Below are 18,109 nucleotides of genomic sequence, written 5' to 3' on the forward strand. Positions count from 1 at the left end.
CTTGCCAAGCATCACATAATTATAGCTAGCAAGTGTTTGAAGCCAAGTCTTCCTGACTGCAGGTTCACCTCCCAATATACTGTACCAATATAGAGAGATCAAGAAGCTGCAGTGTTAACTCTGACATTCTAGTGTAGGGACACTGAAGAAATGACTGAACCTTTTAGAGCTCTGATTCTCTGAGAATGGTGACTTGCACTGAGAAAGGATAATCATTGATGGGAGTTCTCAATAGCTCTGGAGGAAAGAAGCAAAGAAGGAAGGAAGGAAGGAAGGAAAGAAGGAAGGAAGGAAGGAAGGAAGGAGAATGTTATATTGTAATCCACATTCAGTTCCCAGTCCTCTCTGGGTATAGATGGCTCTCTTCATCATAATATCATTGAATCTGGTCTGAATCATCTCATTGTTGAGAAGTTCCATGTCCATCAGAATTGATCATCATATAATATTGAGGTTGCCGTATAAAATGATCACCTAGTTCTGCTATTTCATTTTGCATCAGTTCATGTAAGTCTCTCCAGAAATTTTTGAAATCATGCTGATCATTTTTTATAGAACAATAATATTCCACAACATTCATATACCATAAATTTTTCAGCCATTTTCCAACTTATGGGTATCCACTCAGTTTCCAGTTTCATGACAAAGGGCTGCCACAAACATTTTTGCACATGTAGATCCCTTTTCCATTAAGATTTCTTTGGGATACAAAACCAGTAGACATACTGCTGGATCAAAGGTTATGCACAATTTGATAACTTTTTGAGCATAGTTCAAAATTGCTCTCCAGAATGGCTGGATCCATTCATAGTTCCACCAACAATGTATTAGTGTCCCAGCTTTCCCACATCCCCTTAAACATTCATCATTAACTTTGCCTGTCAGTTTAGCCAATCTCATAGGTGTGTAGTGGTATCTCAGAGTTCTCTTAATTTCCATTTCTCTGATCAATAGTGATTTTGAGTATCTTTTCATATGATTAAATGTTTTTAATTTCTTCATTTGAAAAGTGTCTGTTTATGTCATTTGACCATTTATCAATTAGAGAACAACTTGAATTCTTATAAATCTAAGTCAATTCTCTTTATATTTTAGTGATTTATTTATTTATTTTTATTGCTTCTCTTCTAATCTTATCTGCATTAGTTTTCTTTATACAAAAACTTTTTAACTTGATATAATAAAAATTATCTATTTTACGTTCAATAATGAACTCCAGTTCTTCTTTGGATACACATTCTTTCTTTCTCCGCAGAACTGAGAGGTAAACTATCCTATGTTCTACTAATTTGCTTATAATATCATTCTTATGTCTAAGTCATGAACCCATTTTGACCTTTGCTTGGTATATGGTGTTAGGTGTGGATCAATGCCTAGTTTCTTTCATACTAGTTTCTAATTTTCTCAGTTTTTGTCAAATAGTGAGTTCATATATCAAAAGCTGGGGTCTTTGGGTTTGTCAAATACTAGATTGTTATAGTTACTTGTTGGAATCCTTACTAACTACTAACTAATTAGAGTTGATCTAATCTTACAAGAAGATGTTTTGGCCAGAACCTGAAACAAGGTACTAAGTAGAACTAATCAAGACAAGGCTTGTGTTCACACCTTTACTCATTGGAGTTCAATGAGTTCACACCTCCCTTGAAGCTTTGGGCCAGAGAGCACTATGGGAGAACTACCCATAATCCCTCTCTCTGGAAGGAGCATAAATAGGCCAATGGGCCAGTCGGAGAGTTCTTCAGAGGAAGACGCTACAAGTCGAGATTTCACCGGAATGACATGAAGACTGGAGCTGGCTGGAGGCTGAAGAAAGCAGAGGCAGAGGCTGAAGGACCAGACCTTTGGATTTAAAGACATTTGGAGAGAGCTCTTGGAGCCAAGCAGAGAGATAGGCCGAACAGGGACCGACAAAATCCTGATTCCAGGGAAGGCACCCAGAGAGAACTTTTATAATATTTTATAGAAGAACAAGAACCCCACATTTGAACTCACAACATTTTGGCGCCCAACGTGGGGCTGACAGACCCCCTCAGTGGATTTCAGTGGAAAAGCTCCATCCTGATTCAAGTGGAAAAGCCTCTGATCCTGATCCAGTGGAAAAGACTCTTCAACCCAGAAATTAGGGTGAGTGCAACAAAGAAATTTTGTTAGAAGAGTTAAAGTAGAATTTCATCTAAGATGGGACAGATATTTAGAAAACAGCCTTCTGTTTCTGTTCAAGGAAAATGTTTAGAGAGCATTGTCAAAATTATGGAAAGCCAAGGTTTAATTATAATTTTGGAGCAGATCACTGAACTTTTAGAAATTGTTAAATATATATGTCCTTGGTTCTCTACAGATAAGGAATTAGATTTAGATGAATGGAAATTAATCGGAGAAAAACTGGGTGAATGCTACAGATCTAATTCAAACTCAATGCAGTGGACATTAGAAAGAGAGGATCTTTTTTATAATAGAAATGGACCTGACTTAGTTTCCAAAGACATAATTAATACATATAATGTAATACAAGTGGCTATAAGAAGTTATTTAAGTGATAGAATGAAGAAAAGGAAAGTACAGGAGGAAGAAGTGCCAACTTTACTAGGTGAAAAGGAGGACGAATCAGATGAGAATGGAGTTAATTACAATTCTGAGTGTGATACTTCACAGCAGGAGGAATTAGATCATTCCACATCTCATGACCCTCCCCCCTCAATTATAGAGGAAGAAGGGGGAGGAAGAGAGGTAGAAACATAATCAGCGATTCCTGTAAAGCAGAATTTGACAAGATTAGAAAAAGCATTAATTAAGGCAAAAAATGAAGGAGAAGATATATCTGATTTTATAAATGCATATCCTGTGATTGAAGAACTCAACTCCTCAGGTCAAAAAGAGAGAAAATACACTCCTTTTAATTTGGGAAAAATTAAAGATTTGAAAAAGGATTGCACTCTTTATGGGGCTACATCATCTTATGTGAAGATGTTACTGGATAATTTGTCTTATGAAATCCTAACCCCGAATGACTGGAAATCCATAACGAAAACTTGTCTAGAACCAGGACAAAATTTATTGTGGCTTTCGGAGTTTCATGAATTATGTAGGATTCAAGCCCAACGCAATAGGCAAACAGGAGCTATTGTACAAATCACTTTTGACCAACTAGCTGATGACGGTCAGTATGCAGAGAGTTCAGAACAGATTTATTATCCCACAACAGTGTATGAGCAAATTTCTAAGGCTGCCATAAAAGCTTGGAATTCTCTCCCTGGACAGAAAGATGGAAATAATGCTTTCACAAAAATAGAGCAAGGTCCCAATGAACCTTTTGCAGATTTTGTGGGACGTTTACAAACAGCTGTAATAAGAACCATTGGAGACAATGCAGCAACAGAAATAATGACTAAACATTTGGCTAAGGAAAATGCCAATGAGGTTTGCAAAAGAATTATATGGGGGCTAGACAAAGATGCTCCTTTAGAGGAAATCATTAGACGCTGTGCCACAGTGGGCACAAATGCTTATTATGCCAGACTATGATGAACATGGAAAGACAAGGTCCTTCTTGGCAGAGGAATTCTAGAGAAACTCGTCGATGTTTTCATTGCGGAAAAGTTGGACATTTGAGAGCTCATTGTAGATATGGAGATAGAGTGAGAAGACAGGGTGAGAGAAAACCTAAAACCCCATGTCCAAAATGTAACCGAGGCTTTCACTGGGCCTCTAAATGTATATTGACCCAGAGGAAGGAGAGGCAAGGCCCAGCTCCAAAGTATCAATCAAAGGACAGGTGGGGCATGATAGCAGCTGAGGTTACACCCAGAGAGACTTTAGAAATTCAGGACTCTGATGTCATCAACCAACAGAAAAGCTATCAGGATTACAGTTGGGAAGAATACAGGCCTTTTAAGACAACAAGGCAATATCCAGTGCAAACAGCTCCAATGTAATTACCAGATGATGAGGAGAAATCCCAAATTTGGTAAATAGAAAGGATGAGACTTTTTGCAGTACTTCAGAGCTTACAGGAATTATTAGATTCCTGGCGCATGAACTAATGGACAATGGATTCCTTATGGACTATTTCTAGGACTTATGGACATTTGTAAATTTTCAGGTCGATTTATGTTGTTACATTACTACTAGCCTGTGTTATATTACTATGTGCTTATGTATTTTAAGCAATTGCAAGAATCATTGGATTTCTTGAGATGAAAGATTGTTGATGAGACTTTTGCAGTAGTTAAATTTTCATGTTGATTCATGTTATTTGTTACATTACTACTAGCCTGTGTTATATTGCTATGTGCTCATGTAAATTATGTATAATGCCTCCCATATTGATGGATTTATGTATACCATGTATATCTGTTACAAAGTTCTGGCCCATATTGATGGATTTATGTGTACCCCCTCAGAAACCCCCTATGTTTTAAAACAAAAGAAAGGGGGAGATGTTGGAATCCTTACTAACTACTAACTAATTAGAGTTGATCTAATCTTACAAGAAGATGTTTTGGCCAGAACCTGAAACAAGGTACTAAGTAGAACTAATCAAGACAAGGCTTGTGTTCACACCTTTACTCATTGGAGTTCAATGAGTTCACACCTCCCTTGAAGCTTTGGGCCAGAGAGCACTATGGGAGAACTACCCATAATCCCTCTCTCTGGAAGGAGCATAAATAGGCCAATGGCCAGTCGGAGAGTTCTTCAGAGGAAGACGCTACAAGTCGAGATTTCACCGGAATGACATGAAGACTGGAGCTGGCTGGAGGCTGAAGAAAGCAGAGGCAGAGGCTGAAGGACCAGACCTTTGGATTTAAAGACATTTGGAGAGAGCTCTTGGAACCAAGCAGAGAGATAGGCCGAACAGGGACCGACAAAATCCTGATTCCAGGGAAGGCACCCAGAGAGAACTTTTATAATATTTTATAGAAGAACAAGAACCCCACATTTGAACTCACAACAGTTACTATTTTGTCTTGTGATCCTAAACTATTCCACTGATTAACTACTCTATTTCTTAGGCAGTACCAAATGGTTTTGATGATCACTGCTTTATAAGATAGTTTTAGACCTGGCACAGCTAGGCCACCGTTAGTGCCATTTTTTCCCAATAATTCCATTGAAATTCTTGACTTTTTCTTCTTCCAGATTAACTTTGTTATTATTTTTTTTCTAGGTCTGGAAAATAATTTCTTGAGGGTTTGGTTGTTATGGTACTAAATCAGTAAGTTAAATTAGGTAGTATTGTCATTTTTATTATATTCTCTCAGCTACATAAGCACTTGATATTTTTTCAACTGATTACATCTGACTTTATTTGTGTGGAAAGTATTTTATAGTTGTATTCATATAGTTCCTGACTTTCCCTTGTCAGATAGATTCCCAGATATTTTATATTATTGACAATTATTTTGAATGGAATTTATTTTTGTATCTTTTGCTGTTTTATTTGCTTATATATAAAAATGCTGATGATTTATGTGGCTTTATTTTGTATTCTGCAGTTTTGCTAAAGTTGTTAATTGTTTCTAACAGTTTTTTAGTTGATTCTCCTGGGTTCTCCATAGGAATGAATAGTAATGGTGATAGCAGACAACCTTGTTTACTCCTCATTTTATTGGGAATGGTTCTAGTTTGTCCTCATTATATATGATGCTTGCTCATGGTTTTAAATAGATACTACTGATCATTTTAAGAAAATGTCCATTTATTCTCACACTCTCTAGTGTTTTTAATAAGAATGGGTGTTGGATTTTATCAAATTTTTTTCTGCATCTATTGAGATATTCATATGATTTTTGTTAGTTTAGTTGTTTATACACTAGACTACACTAATATTTTTCCTAATATTGAACCAGCCCTGCATATCTGGTATAAATCCTACTTGGTCATAGTGTATTATCCTGGTGATGACTTTCTGTAATCTCATTGCTAATATTTTATTTAAGATTTTTGCATCAATATTCATTAGGGAAATAGGTCTATAATTTTCTCTCTGTTTTCATTCTACTTGGTTTAGTTATCAGCACCATATCTGTGTCATGAAAGAAATTTGGTAGGGTTTTTTCTTTCCCTATTTTTCCAAATAGTTTGCATAATGTTGGAATTAATTGTTCTTTAAATGTTTGGTAGAATTCACATGTAAATCCATCTGACCCTGGAGATTTTTAATTAGGGAATTGATTAATAGCTTGTTCTATATCTTTTTCTAAAATGGGACTATTTAAGTGATTTACTTCCTCCTCTGTTAATCTGGGAAGCTTATATTTTTGAAGGTAGTCATCCATTTCAATGAGGTTATCAAATTTAGTGGCATAAAGTTGAGCAAAGTAACTCCTAATCATTGCTTTAACTTCCTCTTCAGTGGTGGAAAGTTCTTCTTTTTCATTTTTATGACTAACAATTTGATTTTCCCCTTTCCTTTTTAACTCAAATTTACTAAGAGTTATCTATTTTGTTGGTTCATTTATAGAACCAATCTTTAGTTTTATTAATTCAATAGTTTTTTTTCTTTAAATTTTATTAATTTCTCCTTTTATTTTTTAAAATTTCAAGTTCAGCATTTGACTGTGGGTTTTTAATCTGTACCTTTTCTAACATTTTTAGTTGCAAGCGCAAATCATTGACCTTCTCCTTCTCTATTTTATGTAAATAGGCCTTTAGAGATATAAAATTTCTATTTATTACTGCTTTGGCTACATCCCACACATTTTAGTATGATGTCTCATTATTATCATTTTCTTGGGAAAAGTTATTAATTATGTCTATGATTTGCTATTCCACCCAATCATTCTTTAATATGAGATTATTTAGTTTCCAATTATTTTTTGGTCTATTTTCCCCTGGATTTTTATTGAATGTAATTTTCATTGCATTGTGAGCTGAAAAGGATGCATTTACTATTTCTCCCTTTCTGTCTTTGAATTTGTATTTTTTATGTCCTAATATATGGTCAATTTTTGTATAAGTTCTATGAACTGCTGAGAAGACAGTGTACTCTTTTCTATCTCCATTTAGTTTTCTCCAAAGATCTACCATCCTTAACTTTTCTAGTATTCTTATTTACCTCTTTGACTTCTTTTATTTATTTTGTGGTTTGATTTATCTAATTCTGAGAGTGCAAGGTTGAGATCTCCCACTATTATAGTTTTGCTGTCTAATTCTTCTTGCAGTTCTTTTAATTTCTCTTTTAAGAATTTAGATGCTACACTACTTGGTGCATATATGTTTGCTATTGGTTTTGCTTCATTATCTATGCTACCCTTTAGCAATATATAGTGCCTTTCCTTATCTCTTTTAATTAGATCATTTTTTTGCTTTTGCTTGATCTGAGATCACTATGGCTACCCCTGCTTTTTTTTTTTATTTCACCTGAAACATAGTAGATTCTGCTCCAGGCTTTTACCTTTACTCTGTATGTATTGCCCTGCTTCAAGTGGTTTCCTGTAAAAAACATATTGTAGGATTCTGGCTTTTAATCCAGCCTGCTATCTGCTTCATCATTATAGGGGAATTTACTCCATTCACATTTATGGTTAAAATTACTAATCCTGTATTACTTGCCATCTTGTTAACCCCTGCTTACGCTTTTCTCCTTTCTTTCCTCCTTACCCCACTCCCTAGTATTAAACTTGTGAGCACCACTTGCTTCTCTTTTTTTTTTTAAATTTTTATTTAATAATTACTTTATATTGACACTCGTTTCTGTTCCAATTTTTTTTCCCTCCCTCCCTCCACCCTCTCCCCTAGATGGCAAGCAGTCCTTTATATGTTGGATATGTTGCAGTATATCCTAGATACAATATATGTTTGCAGAACCGAACAGTTCTCTTGTTGCATAGGGAGAATTGGATTCAGAAGGTATAAATAACCCGGGAAGAAAAACAAAAATGCAGATAGTTCCCATTCGTTTCCCAGTGTTCTTTCTTTGGGTGTAGCTGCTTTTGTCCGTCATTTATCAATTGAAACTCAGATCTCTTTGTCAAAGAAGTCCCCTTCCATCAAAATATGTCCTCATACAATATCGTTGTCGAAGTGTATAATGATCTCCTGGTTCTGCTCATTTCACTTAGCATCAGTTCATGTAAGTCTCGCCAGTCCTCTCTGTATTCATCCTGCTGGTCATTTCTTACAGAACAATAATATTCCATAACATTCATATACCATAATTTACCCAGCCATTCTCCAATTGATGGGCATCCATTCATTTTCCAGTTTCTAGCCACTACAAACAGGGCTGCTACAAACATTTTGGCACATACAGGTCCCTTTCCCTTCTTTAGTATTTCTTTGGGATATAAGCCCAATAGAAACACTGCTGGATCAAAGGGTATGCACAATTTGAAAATTTTTTGGGCATAATTCCAGATTGCTCTCCAGAATGGTTGGATTTGTTCACAACTCCACCAACAATGCAATAGTGTCCCAGTTTTCCCGCATCCCCTCCAACATTCATCATTATTTTTTCCTGTCATCTTAGCCAATCTGACAGGTGTGTAGTGGTATCTCAGAGTTGTCTTAATTTGCATTTCTCTGATCAATAATGATTTGGAACACTTTCATATGAGTGGTAATAGTTTCAATTTCATCCTCTGAAAATTGTCTGTTCATATCCTTTGACCATTTATCAATTGGAGAATGGCTTGATTTCTTATAAATTTGAGTCAGTTCTCTATATATTTTGGAAATGAGGCCTTTATCAGGACCTTTAACTGTGAAAATGTTTTCCCAGTTTGTTGCTTCCCTTCTAATCTTGTTTGCATTAGTTTTATTTGTACAAAGGCTTTTTAATTTGATGTAATCGAAATTTTCTATTTTGTGATCAGTAATGGTCTCTAGTTCATCTTTGGTCACAAATTTCTTTCTCCTCCACAAGTCTGAGAGATAAACTATTCTATGTTCCTCTAATTTATTTATAATCTCGTTCTTTATGCCTAGGTCATAGACCCATTTTGATCTTATCTTGGTATATGGTGTTAAGTGTGGGTCCATGCCTAATTTCTGCCATACTAATTTCCAATTATCCCAGCAGTTTTTATCAAATAATGAATTCTTTTCCCAGAAGTTAGGGGCTTTGGGTTTGTCAAACACTAGATTGCTATAATTGACTATTCTGTCTCGCACCACTTGCTTCTCAAAGCCTTCCCTTTTTAGGATCCCTCCCTCCATCTTAGAGTTCCTCCTTCTTTCTTACTCCTTTTTCTCACAATTTCTGTATTCTCTTCCACTTAGCTTACTCCTTCCCTTTGCACTTTTCGCCTCCCACTTTTCAATGAGGTGGGAGAAATTTCTTCATAAATCGAATGTCTAATATTTTTCTCTTTAAGTCAATTCTGATGAGAGTAAGATACACACTATGTTCATTCCCCTCCCTTTTTTCCCTCAGATAAAATGTTTCCTTTGTTTCTTCATGATATGTAGTACCCCCACTTTATCCTTTTTTTTTTTTTTTTTGGCATAATTTTCTTTCCACCTCTAGTTTCTAGAACAAATTATACATGTGTTCTTTATGTATATTTATAACATAAATAGTTCCCAAGATTTATTTTTATCTTTTAATGTTTTTCTTGAGTCCTATATTGGGAGATCAAACTTTTTGTTTAGTTCTGTTTTTTTCATCAGAAATGGGTGCAATTCACCTATTTCACTTAATGTCCATCTTCCTCCCTGGGGAAAAAAAAATGCTCATTTTGACTGGGTAAGTTATTCCTGGCTACATACCAAGTTCTTTAGCCTTTCGGAATATTACATTCCATGCCCTTTGATCCTTTAACGTGGATGCTGCTAGATCCTGATTGATCCTTACTGAGGCTCCTCAAATTGGTATTTGAATTGTTTTTTTTTTTTTTTTTCCTAGCAACTTGTAGTATTTTTTCTTTGGTCTGATAGTTCTGGAATTTAGCCACAATATTCCTTGTAGTTTTGATTTAAGGGTCCCTTTCAGTAGGTGATCCACTAGGTGAATTCTTTCAATGTCTATTTTGCTCTCTGTTTCTATAACATCTCTTTGATAATTTCCTGGAAAATAGTTTGCAGGCTCTTTTTTTTTCAATCATATTTTTCAGGAAGTCCACAGATTATCTCTCCTAGATATATTCTCCAGGTCTGTTGATTTCCCAAGAAGGCATTTGACATTTTTTTTTCCATTGTTTCATTTTTTTTTTTTTTTTGGTATTGCTTGATTGATTCTTAGTGTCTCCTTGAGTCATTAAATTAAATTCCATTTGTTCAATTCTGATTTTTAATGAATTATTTTCTTCACTCATTTTTTAATTTCTTTTTCTAATTGTCCAATTGAGTTTTTAAGTGAGTTGTTTTGTTCTATGGGATTTTTTCCCATTTCACCAATTATAGTTTTTAGAGAGTTATTTTCTTTCTCCAATTCACTAATTCTGTTTTCCTTGATTTGTTTACCTTTTCCAATTCTTTTTCTTTTCTATTCTACTCACATAAGAAATGGGTCAAATTGGGAGTAATGCATACATATCTAAAAGAATGGAAAAGTCTTCTAAATTTTTAAAGAAATAAGGTGTGTGTGTGGGTGGGTGGGTGGGGTACTTCCAGGCAAGATGGTGGGTATATTTTCAATTATTATTCTTTTTTTCAAGGATTTGATTTCTTTATTCACTCTATCTTTAAATGAGTGAGGTGTCTTATCCAGACCCTCTTGCCAAGCTTCCCTTTTCTTTTCCCATTTTTCTTCTAGCTCTCTTGGGAGAGCCTTTTTAATTTTTTCCATGAGTCTTGTGTGTTGAGGGCCAGATCATATCCCCCTTTGGGGATTCATCTAGACACAGTCTGTTTTTAATCTCCTCAAGTTTTAAAGTCTGCTCTCTATCCATATAGAAGCTCTGTATTGTTAGAGCTCACTTTATTTTTTTGCTCATTTTGTCAAAGAAGAATCAAATAAAACAAACTAACAAAAAAAAAAATGCAATCTGCTTTTTTTTGGGGAGGATGGGGGGCTGGACGGTATTACCAAGCTTCCTCTACAGACTGCAGAGGGTAGCAGTGAGGCACTAGGAGGATAGCAATGACTGTGCTGCATTTGTACTCTGAGACTCTGAGATCATGCTGAGTCACTCTGAGTGGGTGTGGCCAGGTCCCATGAGACCCTAGCTTTTGGGGATTATAGCCTTTACCCACTGTGTTTACAACTTCTCTCCTGATCTACTGGCTTGCTACCAGGACAAAGTAGCCACACTGTGGTAAAGTTCTCTTCACAGAAAAGGCTGAGATTATACTCCACCTCCCTCAGGGCTGCTCAATGTGAGCTGCCTGCCTTGCTTTCACTGCCTGCCTTGCTCTCACTGCCTGCCTACAGTCTGTGCCTGATCTAACCGTCCGCAACTGCGAGCAAAAATAGACCTTTTCTGGTGAATTTTGAGGATATCTTCTGTTGGTAATTATTTGTTGCTTTTTTCAGTCAAGCACTAATTGTGAGGCCTAAAGTATTCTGCAAGCAAGAAGGAGCTTAGATAGATGTGTGTGTCCTCTCTGCCATCTTGGCCAGAAGTTCCCCCACCCCATTTCTTTAAAAATTACAAGACTTTTCCATTCTTCTAGATATGTATGCATTACTCCCACTTTGACCCATTTCTTAGTTCTTAGGATTGCAGAACTGCCAGCCCTCTTCCCCCATTTAATTTCTTTGTGTCAATTCTTGCTCTTTTACCTCATTTGTACCATGTAGTTATTGTTATTACCTTTTCCTACACAGTTTTACTTGTTAGAATTGCCCCATACTCTGTCCTACCCCAATCTTTCTTTTGAACTACCCAATTATTAAGGACAATCATAAACATATGACTTACATTTCCACATATGAAACATAAATACTCTGTCCTTAGGTCCCTTAAATTAGTCTTTGGAATTGATTCTTATATGTCATATTTTCTATTAACTTCAGGTTTGTTTGATACAAAATACTTAAAGGTTGGCAAATTATTAAATGTCCTTTTTTTCATTTAATAGTATACTTAATTTGCCTGAATTTTAATACTTTTGTCTACACTCTTAGTTCTTTTGCTCTTTGCTATAATTCTCTTAGACCTATGTATGGCTGTTGCTAAGTATTATGTGATTCTAATTGTGGTTTTGCTATATTTGAACTGTTTCTTGTTGCTCCTAAAATTTTCTTCTCAATACAGGAGTATTGGCATTTATGTTCCCATAGGCTTTTCTTTTAGGGTCTCTTTTAGGTAGTGATTGGTGATTTTTTTTCCTATTTCTGCTTTCCCCTATAAGTTTAATAAAAAAAGACAATTTTCTTTCATCATTTCTTGGCCCATAATTTTTCTTGCTTCTTCTTGCCCAATTCTTGTTCTGAAAGAGTCATTTTCTTTCTTAAGACAGGATCTCCTTCTATAGTTTCTAGAGTCTTTTTACAATGGGTCATCCCAGTGCAAACAGGAGGTTGAACTTGAGAGGCCTGGAAGTAATTTCTGTGACCGTCTCATGGGAGGAACCCCAGTCATATTAAGATAGCTCCGTAAAGGGAGATGGCTCCTTCTCTGATTGGCTGTGTGTGTGACCTTTCTTAAGCCCAGCAAGAGGTCAGTCTCTTTGTTCTGAGGGAGCCGAGCAGAGTGGATGGATATCAAACAGGTAAAGAGCTTGATAGTGAGCATGGGGGTCTCTCATTTACCTAGTGTTCACTTGGCAGTTAACAGGTCAGGGCCAGACTTTACATTTGCACATGGCTATTCTTGAGCATGCTATCAGTTTTAAAACTACAATTCATGAAATCATAGCCAGAGACCTCTGAAGACCTCAGAAGAGGTAAGTCAGGTTAAAGTTGGTTGTCACTGCAAAAGGTCAGTGACCAGAGGATTCTCTGAAGCCCTGGGAATTAGGAGAGACTGTCAATGTAAAGGGCTGCTGAGTAGCTCTAGGGCATTTGCAAATGAAGTGACGGCCCAGGGTTCTGCCCTTTACATAGAGTTGGTTGATTTTCTTTCTTTCTTTCTTTCTTTCTTTCTTTCTTTCTTTCTTTCTTTCTTTCTTTCTTTCTTTCTTTCTTTCTTTCTTTCTTTTTTTATTCTTTTGTTTTTCTTGGATTGGTCTTTTTTGAAAAAAAACTTTTTTCCCTTGTTCTCGCTCATTGATTTTTATTTTTTTTAAAGTTCTTCTATGAATTCTTTTGGGGCATATAATCAATTAACATTATTCTTGTTTTGTTTTGTTTTGTTTTGTTTTGTTTTGTTTTACTTGATTATCCTTCTTTGAAGATTAAACCCTGGTCTCCTCTGTTCCCATAGTTACATTCTACAATGGGATTCTTTTTCCTCTGTTTTTTAAAAGCTTGTTATCATAATTATCTCTGCTCCTGGGGTGAGGGGGTGGTAACTCTGGCCTCAGGTCCTTCTTCAGGTTTCCCTTTTTGTCTGGAGCCCCAAACCAAAAACTCCACCCTCCTGGAAGTATCCAGAACTAGCAGCATCTCTGCCCTATTACTACTTCTATACTCACCAGGTTCTTTCTCACCCAGGGGCAAGTTTCAACAATGCAGCTGGGCCTGGCATTCCTTATCAGCAGAAATTCCATCAATTTCCCCTGACTCAGAGACCTGACTCCTCACACTGTCTGGAAACTAAAAGCTCCTGTAGCTGAGGTAGAGGTTAACTGCCAACCCACCTAGTTCCAGGGCTTGTTGTATCAGTGGAACCAGCTTGGACATGTTCAAGAGTCAAACTTCCATCCTGATATCACTCTTTGGATCTCTTAAGAGTGTTCCATGAGGACCACTGTTTTGTTCCAAATCCTATTAGTTTTTAACCTTTATGTGTTAGTTCTGAAAATTTTGTCTTATTTGTGGGGGAAATCTTGTTTTCTGACCCTCTGCCATCTTCACAGAATCTTATCTGTTCATCTTAAAAAAACTGCTTTCTGAGTACCTGTGTAGAATAACAAACTTATAACCATTGTTATAGATTGTATTCTAGATGTTTTTCTGTTTCTCCATCACTATTACTGTTTCTGTGTCTCTCAGGCTTTCTCTTTCACTTGTCTCATTTAGACCTAAAGAGATGCTTCAAAGTATAATCTCTCAGTTTCACTGTTTCCTTTTAGGTTATTTGTATATAATTAATAGAATAAAACAAATGAAATCGTGAAGTATAATTAGCTTGTTTCTCTATTTAACATACATACCAGTATATTCTTTCTGCCAAACAGAAAAGAAAAAGAAAAATACATATATCTGGGTGTAACAGGCCTTAAATTGATTCAGCAATTCTTTTAATGAATTCAACTTCCTACCTGAAGTTAAATTTCTAGTTTGGGAAATAATAAGATCAGATTCTGAATCAATGAAAATTTTCTGAATTATCCTAAAGCAGGATGTTATGATAATAAAAGACATTTCCTATTAAATACCACTAGATGTCGCCCTCATACTTTGTAAAGGACCTATCAAGCACCATGGCTATTTTTTTACCTTCTTAAGTTTTAGGTAATCATTCAGTGGCAATATCTACAATTTTGCTAAGTGTATACTTTTGGTAAATAGTAATTTCAAGAATATCTATTATTTGTAAAATAGTATCCATCTTGCCATTTATTTTCAGCAAAAATGGGAAGGGAATGTTCTAACAATAAAAAGAAGGGTTTTAAGTTTTTATTTGTGCTAAACAGAATTAAAAAGGAAGCAGCATGCTTGACCAGTGTTCCTAATCTGTATCCTCAGCCCATTATTTGCATGAATGTAAGACTCCCCTCCACTCCTCTTCTATCACATTCTAGAAGTGTGCTGGTCAGGAGAAAGAAAAGAACATCATGTGCTTTCTGGGACTTTGTATTTCATGTGCTGAGTCTTTTGACAGAGGAGATATAGTGGCAATTTCAAATTAACTCCTCCAGTTTCTCTCTATCCACCACTTAGCCCCAAATAATTTGCCTTCCTACTTCATTGAGAAAATGGAAATCATCTGAAAAGAGCCCTTCTCCATTCCTCAACCTAACCTTAAATTTTTCTACATTGTCACCCAATTGGCCAATTATTTAATTATCCAACAGTGTTGCATTGTCAATCACATTCTCTGTTTTTTCTTGTTTAAAAGGGAAAAATATCCCTGCTCCATGCTGGTCAAAGAATCCCTTCACTCTTAATTTCAACCCCCTGAGTCTTCGTTCCGGGTTTGCCTCAACAATTATTCTTTTTTACCATAAAGTATGGCACAATGGAAAAAGTATAGAAACTGGAGTCAAGAGGTTTTGAATTTAAATAGTTCATCTGATAGTTACTCCTTCCATAATCTTGGACAAGTGTTTATGGCTTTGAATTATCTGACCTTTGAATCCTTTCCAGAATCCAAAATCTTTCTATAATCACAATCTTAAAAACATTTTTAAAATTTCTTTACCAGATTTTTTATTGTGTCTTGTAAAGATCACCATTGGCATCCTAATGGCCATACCCAAAGGCCTTTCTCAGTTAACATATGTTAAGTGACTATCTAAGCTAAAAGAGACATAGAAATATAAAGAGGAAAGCTTCTGGATGTTAAATAGACAATCCCTACCCCAGAAAGTGTCAGAGGCTTGAATAACTCAGAATAACATGAATAACAGAATCAAAGATCATGGGAAACTGAATTGGCCTCCAGGGCACAGATTGAATTCCTACCTGTGTCTTGGGTCATGAAATCCTGCATAAGGACACCTTCTGTACCACAGAAAAGGACAAATCAATATTATCAATGTTTTAATATATTTTTTACTTATTTTGCTAAATATATTCTAAAGACATTTTAATCTGGTTCAGCCCTTGGGAGTATTGTTGTTACCATGTACTACACCATGCTCTGCAAAGAATATTGTGAGGACCCCCCAGAGCAAATTGAGTTTGTAAAACTCAAATAGAATATTTTTCAGTTACATTTTATTCTAACTTGGACCACACTACAGAATTTTGTAACAATGGCTTTTGTTATCAATGCTAGGTTAAAAAAAAAAAAAAAGAATTATCATAGTAATAAGCTGTTTCTGCCTTATACACAAGCATCATTCTCATTAAAAAAAATTAATATTCTTGTTGTTTTAGATTTTGAATTCTAGATTTTCTCTCTTCCTACCACCCCTTCTCCATTCACTGAAAATGCAAACAACATATCAGTTATGCATGTGAACTCATGCAAAAAAAATTCCATATTAGCCATGTTTCCAAAAAAAAAAAGTTTTTTTTTTTCTTAAACTCAATGTTTTTATCAGTTCTCTCTAGAGGTATAGGATGTTTTCATCATGAGTTCTTTGGAACTGATTTGGTAGTTTTTATTGCTTAAAGTAGCCAAGTCTTTCATAACTGATCATAATTACAATAATGCTCTTACTAAACACTATGATCTTTTGGTTGTTTTCCATTTACTTTGCATTAGTTCAAAAAAGATCATAAGGATTATTGTTGTTGTTGTTTTGTTTTATCTTGTTTTTCTTCTGAAATCATTCTCCTCATCATTTCTTGTAGGACAATGGTTTACCATCACAATCATATGCCACAACTTGTTCAACCATATTGATTTCTATATAGAGTCCTAGTAATAACATTGTTGGATCAAAGGGTATATACAGTTTAATAGCCCTTTGGGCATAGTTTCAGATTGTTTTCCAGAATGGTCTTACCAGTTCACAACTAAATGGACATTTTATTCTTATACATGTTAGATCTCATGTTCTCCACAATTTATGTTTTCCAATAGGTATATGGTAGCACTTCAAAGCTACTTTAATTTGCCTTTTTCTAATCAATCCCATTGTTTTAAATTTATTCCCACTCCAAGCTTTCAATGAGTCTATGAAATTTTAGGAAAATGTGCCCCTAGTGATTCAGGAAGTTTTAGAATTATTTTAGAATTATTGCCTTTACTAAAGAACTAACTTAATACCAACAAAAGCTTGTAATCGATTCTTAGAAGATAGCCATTCACATGATTACCTCATAGAACCTTAAAAGTAGTAGCAGCCATTACTCTGAGGACCCAGCCTAACATGGGTCCCCCTAACTGGGGACTGGGCAAGTTAGTCCTGAAAGAATAATGCTGTTTTTATTACACTTATTTATATAAAACTAGCTTTTATTTAGTGCTTTGTTTTTGAAAGTACTTACAAATATTTTCCTCATTTTACATTTGATGGAGTCCAACTGAGGTTAAATGACTAGCCTGGGTCAATAAGTCAGTCAATAAACATTTATGAAGCATCTGCCATGATCCAGGCTATATGGCTGAAGGATACAAAGAACCACTAAATACAGTCCTAGGGCTTATAATTAACAAAGGGGAGAATTTGTATAAATAAATAAATGAATGAATGAATAAATAAATAAAACTAAAACAAAACAAAACAAACAAACAAAAAAAACTATGTAAAAGCAAATGCTATACAGAATAGACAGAAAATAATCAATAAAAGTGAGGTACTAGAATTATGGAGTATTGGGTAAGGCTTGCAGTAGAAGGTGTAATTATTTCTGGAACTTGAAGAAACTAAAAGGAGCCATGCAAAGATGTGTATAATATGAAGGGCTTTGAATGTCAGGGACTTTATATTTGATCCTGGAATTGAGAAAGTCAACAGAGTTCATTCAGTTGGAACATGACACAGACCCACACTTTAGGAAAAGCATTTTGACAGATGAGTGGAGGATGAATGGACTAGAGTAGAAAGATACTTGTTTGTGGTAGTCAGGAAAAATCAATTGATTGTTGCAATGAATAGGTCAGGAGAGTAGAAATGAGCTCCTATTTCAGAGTTGTGACAGTATCAGAGGAAGAAAGGAGAATACTTGAGAGATATAACAAATCTCAAATCTATAGACCTTGGCAACAGATTACATAAAGTTCTGAACTTTTAGAATGTTGCAGATAACTCTCCACTCTTTTAGCAGCTCTTATTTGTTAAGACCACAAAACAACATATCCCAAGTTGGCTTTTCCTTGGTGTTCCTTTTCACTCCCTTTTTTAGCTTCCTTTTATGTGTTGTGTAACTTCATTAGATTTTAAGTTCTTTGAGGACAGGAGCTGTCTTTCTTTTGTCCTTATTTGTATCCCCATTGCTTAGCATCACACCTGGCATATGATAGGTGTTTAATAAATGTGAATTAATTGAATTATGGTGGGAGGA

This window comes from Antechinus flavipes, chromosome 1 (assembly GCF_016432865.1).
Source record: "Antechinus flavipes isolate AdamAnt ecotype Samford, QLD, Australia chromosome 1, AdamAnt_v2, whole genome shotgun sequence".
NCBI lineage: Eukaryota > Metazoa > Chordata > Mammalia > Dasyuromorphia > Dasyuridae > Antechinus > Antechinus flavipes.